The following is a 7,184-nucleotide window of genomic DNA, read 5'->3' on the forward strand; positions in this document are numbered from 1 at the left end:
AAATATACTTGTTATGTTGAGTTACTATTTGAGAAGGTGATTAAGCGTGGGTTGTGTGTTAATATGTTATGATTTGAAAACGTGATGTGCCTAACACCCTTAATTCGTTTAGTTGATCAAATGTGTATTTAAAGTCTTGAATAGAAATGCCTTGTTGTCGATAATCTATTAGGATGCTTGAAAGTGAACGAAATGGGTTGGAGATATAAAGTGTGGCCAACGTACCAAGAATGAAAGTTATACTTGTGGCCAATGGTGCCAAGGAAATGAAATGATGTGAGAAAGGTTATAAAATAGGCCTTGATTAAACTGTCCCAAATTGACTTTGAAAATAGACGTGCCTAAAAGCTTATGTGCTCAGGTCATGCCCAAATGCGGTTGTATTAATTAATGCTATATTTTGTAAGTATTTCCAAAGTGTTTTGAGCTCATATATGTTCATGAGTTGAAATTGTGTATTTCCCTTTTTGGGAAATAGTATTTCAAGAATAAATGATGTGTTAAAGATTTTCTATTGTGATTTAATTATGTTATACCCCCTTATTGGGAAGAAAACCTTGCATGAAATCAACATAATCGAACACTTATTTCTCATATGATGAAACCTTATGAGCCTACCCTTGGTAAGGTCAAACATGCCAAACAGTTGATTGGAAGAGAACCCCTTGTACAACTATTATCGTTTTGGGAATCTAGAGTTGTGGTGTTGTGATTACACCTCCACCCGCATATATTGGGGTGAGGCGGCTGGACGGCTTTGTGTAGAGATTGTGATATTGTAATACACCTCCACCCGCATATATTGGGGTGAGGTGGAAGGGCCGCTTTGTGTAGGGATTGTGGTATTGTGATACACCTCCACCCGCGTACATTGGGGTGAGGCGGCAGAGCCGCTTTGTGTAGCGTTGAGGGTATCGTGATTTCACCTCCACCCGCATACATTGGGGTGAGGCAACAGAGCCGCTTTGTGTAAAGGTAATTGTAGTGGATCCCAAACTTAATAATTTATAAATGTTATTGAAAGCTTTAAATAATTTGTCGTGTCTTTAATGGCTAACTTTGATTCATCATATTCATGTTGTATTTATAAATCCTTGAATAGGTGTTTTGGTTTTCATACTAGTAGTGTTATGTACTAACGTCCCTCTTTCCGGGGGCGCTGTATCTTCAATGGATGCAGGTGGTTCGTCAGCGGGCGGTTTTGATCCTCGTTAGCAGTTACTCTCTATTCAGCAGATTTTGGTGAGCCCTACTCTATTCCGGGCTTCCTCTCATTGTACTTTATGTTTTGAGGTATAGCCGGGGCCTTATCGCTGGCACCATCATTGTACTCTTTTATATCTATTAGAGGCTCCGTAGACATAGTGTGGGTTGTGTATTAGTGTGGGAAAGTTAAACTAAAGATGTCATAATTGTATCTCATGCTTCCACTGTAAAACTATGGTTGTGAAATGTATTGTTTTGGAGACTTATAAATGAAGTAACTAATGTTGATGGAACTAATGTTTTTCATGAACGCTCGTGGTATTAATTAATGAAGTTTATATTCCCTTTATTTATGGGTGAGTTGAGTAGAAGGAAATCCAGCAGGCTTGCTCGTCCAGATTACCTCGGTTGAGCGCTGGTCGCGCTCCCCGAAGTCGAGGCGCGACAAACTTGGTATCAGAACCTAAGGTTTTAATGTGTCCTAGGATGTCTCGGAGCCGTGTCTAGTAGAGTCTTTCTTATCAGTGTGTTGTCGACCACATCTACAATGAGGAGGCTACTTGGACATTTAGGAATTTCACATTTATTTGATATTCCAAATCATGCGATAGAGCTCAATATAGGAAGAAATTTCCTCGTCATGTCTCATTTTCCAGATGAGTAATCGATGGGTTCGAAGCAGCAATAAGGGAATGACCTTGGCATTGAATTTGGGAAAGATTGCTCGAGAGTTCGTTGGGAGAATGTGTCGAGCCGTGTAGATATTAGAAGAACTTGTTGCTAAGGGAAGTGTCCTTGTTCCTATTAATTTCACCACACCACCAAATCATGTGGTGAGAGCACCTAAGAAGCGAAAGAAAGGTGTTTGTACCAATAAGCTGGAATGTTTGATTTGTAAGAAGCGCCACTTACGGACGTGATGGATGACTTTTGAAATATGTTATGGTTGTGGAAGGAGGGGGCACAAGAAGAACAAATGCCCTGGGTTGGGTACACTTAGCCCGGTCTGCCCGATATGCGGGCGGAAACATTTTGCGTCGTGTTGTGAGTATGATCAGGAGTGTGTTAGGGGTGGCCCACACAATAAAACGGTATAGAGATTTTTACTCCATCCATGAAGGCTTGGAGGAAGGATATAGGAATGTTTTTGATGTATGCAAAAAGGGTAAATATCAGGTCGGTGGGGCGAGTCAGTTTAACAGACCTCATCCTCGTTGTGTGAAGTGTAGGAGATGTCATTCAGGGGTATGTCACTATGGTACCAATATATGTTACGGATGTGGAGTTTAGGGGCATCAGTTAAGGCACTGCCCCGTCAATCTAAAGTTACCAAGTAAGTCACACCTTATTATATCCTTCTGAACACCACATGCTTTTCCTTGTTGTATATATACATCTATATCGAGAGCCTACATAAATCTTGTCTTAACCAAAATGTTGAATCACAAAACATTGCATGTACCTACTTTTTGAACGGGATGCAATATTCGTGAAGCATATTGATCACAATTCTCTTATTTACGACCTCTTGAGGAATAGAGTTCTATAATTATGTCCTTGAATTGAGTTATAACTCTAGGATTAATACTTCCTACTTGCTTTCCTAAATTCTCAACAAGGGACTATACCTGATGAATTTCTTACAAGAACCTTTTGATTGAAATGGATAACATCTGCTCACTTGTGCTTATGCATGCACAGTCATAAAGTTTTCCTATGTGGTATCAAATCTAATATATAGCGGCCTATTACTGAGATCCTTCTTGAGCCACTCTTTGTTTCTCCGGTGTATGTGGCTCGTATGGTTTGAACAATCACTTTACTCCTTTATGAATATTATTATGAATCCTTTTCGCTGTCTAGTAACATGAGAGTATATCTCAGCACCTATCATATGTGTATCTGTCAGTTGAAAGGGGTCACGTGTCCGCATAAACGTTTCTGGGAAATTTGAGATTTTCACAAATTTGTCACAGGTAGATGTTTTTGTTTGTCCATCTAAGTATGACTTTCATGTCCACTATGATCATTCCGCAGTAAGTAGATCATTTTGTTCCTAGTATTGTAGTTCCCATGAAGTGGCCTGGTATCGCAGCTTGAAAGTTATTATGGCGGAAATGTGTCTAGCTCATAGCAAAGTGTTCATTCTCTCTAACCAATACATGATTTCATCGCAACATTAAGATGTCATAGCTACATGGTTTCCCTTGTGTGTGGTTGAAAGTTAAGTAGCTATACCGCGACCTTTCCCTCCCAACCCCAGGTGGATGTTTATGATTCTAGCACATATCATGAGAATATTGATTTGAAAGACAAGTTTGTTGTATCTCTAGTCCTCTCATATAGGATTAACTATTGTGAAGGGTTAAGCTGTCAGAATGACAATACTCTTATAAGTGTGCAACTTCTTTTTTCATCCTCGTGGGCTTGTGGCAAATCTATTCCTTGTGTTAGTTAATGATAAGAGCATAATGCAACTACATGAATTTTCAAACCCATATCACATTCAGGGTGCCAAAATATTCTCATTTCGAGTTAAACTGATTTTTCCTACATTCCAAGAGGCGACTGGTGTCACTTACTTGGCTATTTCTCTTTGAGCCCTACTATTGCCGAACAAGGCACATATGGACCAAAACAATTGTTGTTGTCCTTTTCATGACTCATAGTATTCCAAGAATAACTGACGCTAATGTCTTTATCCTCCCGACCATGCCTCCCATATGTCACATGTCTAAAATGACTCATTTCTTTTAAATCTCAGAATCATGAACATGGTCCCTACATTATCAATGACTACTAGACAACTCTATGCCTCATTTGTTGAATCAATGATGTCATCACAATGATTAACCGTGTCAGCACTATTGGTAGTAACCTTCATGTCTCTTAGGATATAACCTCCTGTAATGCCCTGCTCAACACATTAATGGATTCTTGAAAAATTCCAGCCTTATCTCTAACCTCATTATTCCTATTTATAGTAAACATACGGGGGTTGAAGGTTCAAACATGTCAAATAAGAAGCATCATCCAGTGGTCAAATATATTGGATAGGAAATTTTATGGTCATATTCATGCCAACACATCTTAGAGTAATTGTTGGAGGTCGCCAAAGGTTTAGTTTGGGTGTTCGACATGGGGATTTAGAGTTGAAGAAAGTGAATGGGTTATTCTCAAGATTTTCTCTATGAATATATTGGGTGAATTGTTAAGGAAGGTAAGGTATGTGTAGTCACATTAGGCCTTATGGAATATTGAAGGAAATAGGCCAAACTATGCGTATAATGTTTTCCCATCGTTGTCCTCCATGTACTCGATGCATCATGTATATAGGTTTGAGAAGGTTGTTGGAAATCCTTTGCCTATAGTTCCGGTGGAAACTATTGAAGGTGAAGTTAATGGGTAATTGGCTTATAAGAGGTACTTAGTTGTCATCCCTATTAGATAAGTCCGGAAATTGAGATCTGCCTCCGTCAAATTAAAGGAAGTATTCTCACTTGCCTGTATAACCAAATGGTTGTGGTTCAAAAGAGTGCTTGTTATGTATTAAGATTTAAATATGTGCAACTTATGTCTAGATACCACTTCTGTTAATGCAATTCCCTTAATGTTGAGATCAGTGTTGTTGATATATATTGTGATACTTTGTTGAGTTATGGATATGTTTTTAGGGTGGTTTTGGGATTCTCTGGCAGGTGGATAGGCCCCAGTTCAAAGGGGAGACTCTGGCGAAATTTTTGGAAATTTAGGGAGTTAGTCAAACATTTGGAACTTCTGGAGTGTGTTATGGAAACTGAGTCACATTGGGTGCTAATGGTAAATTTTGACCCTCCTTCGAGAACGAATGATCCTAAGTGGGGGAGAATGTAAGGCCCCGTTTAAAAACAAATTTCCTAATGATTTAAGATTTTAAAGTGAGCCAACGGTATTTGGGAATAACCTATTCGAGTATTAAAGGAGACCCATGGGATAGAACCACATCATTTTGTAAAGAAAATATGTGTTTAAGGTGTGTCGGAACATACTACGAAGTTTTGTGAATGGCAAGAACTTGTGTAGAACTACTTGGATACATTAAGTGGGAAGGATGTTTCAGTTAGCACAAGACCCGACTTCCATCGAATAGAACTCCCACAATATAAAGACGTAGGTGGTAATATACCTATAAATTTAAAGCCCTCTGAGTCTAGTTTCCAATGCATTAAACCATTTGTCATTTGGATATTTTGACAGAGAGTTATGGCCATTTTACCGGACCTCTACCATATGTGCGTCCAGATGCGCGGCTACGCATATTGGAGGGTATTCTACCTTGTGTGTGCAGCCATATACACGGTCACTTGCCCGGGTGCGTGACTGCGCACGTAGGAGTCCTATAAATACCCCCCAAGGCCGAGTAGAGAAAGTAAATAAGTCATTTCTTTGAGCAAGGGCTTGCTCTATGAACGGGAACCCGTCCTATACTTCCCTCCCATGAACCAAGGTAATGTTTTTGGAGTATTTTGAGTTGATTACTACTCCTAAACACTTATATTAACAAGAATTATTCTTGAAGATCCATAGATTTTCATTCAAATCCCCAAATGGTCAAGAACACTACAAGTTGGGATTCTCAAGAGTTTCATAATAAAGGGCATGTCTACCATCTCTAACTAGTATATAGTGATTAATTATGTATGAAATATGTGTTATGACTTATGGGATGGCGATTAGAAGCCATAAGTTCCTAACCTAGCTTGTGTTGGCATTGTAGAGATTGTAAAATGAATTGATTGATAACATTTATGGGTTGGGAGTGAAGTGTTGGGCAAGCATGTTCTAATGGAAGTTGTGAGGTGAATCATTGTTGTGGAAGGTGGTTGTTAGGTGAAGAAATTCCATTGAAGGAGGTTGTAGAAAAGTATGCACATTAGACGTTTGATAAAAAGTCTAAATGACTTAAAGTATAGAAATCTTGCTAATATTGGTGCAATTGTGTTGTATTGTTGTAGATTGAAGTTGTTTAGTGTAGTCGAACGTCGTAGTATTATTAAAGGACGAATTCTAGGTATGTTGGCTATACTTCTCTTTTAGAATTGAACCCCACAATGGCCTAGTGAGTCCCGTGTTGCTCATTATTGATTATTCCGAATAAGCCTTGTATCAAGAAATACATGCGTTCATTTTGTAGTCCAAATGTACTTGTGGTATTGTGATACACCTCTAACCGCATATATTGGGGTGAGGCGGTAGGGCCGCTTTATATAGGGATTGGGGTATTTTGATTCACATTCACCCGCATATATTGGGGTGAGGCGGCATGGCCACTTGGTTTGGGGATTGTGGTATTGTGATACACCTCCACCGCATACATTGGGGTGAGGCGGCAGGGCCGCTTTGTGTAGCGTTGAGGGTATCGTGATTTCCACTCCACGTGCATACATTGGGGTGAGGCGGCAGGGCCGCTTTGTGTAAAGGTAGTTGTAGAGGATCCCCGACTTAATAATTTATAAATGTTATTGAAAGCTTTTAATAATTTGTCATGGCTTTAACAACTAACTTTGATTCATTATATTTATGTTGTATTTCTATGTCCTTGAATAGGTGTTTTGGTTTTCATAGTAGTACTAGTCCACATGAACTAATGTCCCTTCTGCCGGGGGCGCTGCATCTTCAATGGATGCAGGTGGTTTGTCAGCGGGCGGTTTTGATCCTCGTTAGTAGTTACTCTCTATTCAGCAGATTTTGGTGAGCCCTACTCTGTTCCGGGCTTTATGTCATTTGACATTTACTTTATGTTTTGAGGTATAGCCGGGGCCTTGTCGCCGACACCATCATTGTACTCTTTTATATCTATTAGAGGCTCCGTAGACATATTGTGGGTAATTTATTAGTGTGGGAAAAGTTAAACTAAAGATGTCGTAATTGTATCTCATGCTTACACTATAAAACTATAGTTGTGAAATGTATTGTTTTGAAGACTTATAAATGAAGTA

Source organism: Nicotiana tomentosiformis, chromosome 5 (genome assembly GCF_000390325.3).
Source record: "Nicotiana tomentosiformis chromosome 5, ASM39032v3, whole genome shotgun sequence".
Lineage (NCBI taxonomy): Eukaryota > Viridiplantae > Streptophyta > Magnoliopsida > Solanales > Solanaceae > Nicotiana > Nicotiana tomentosiformis.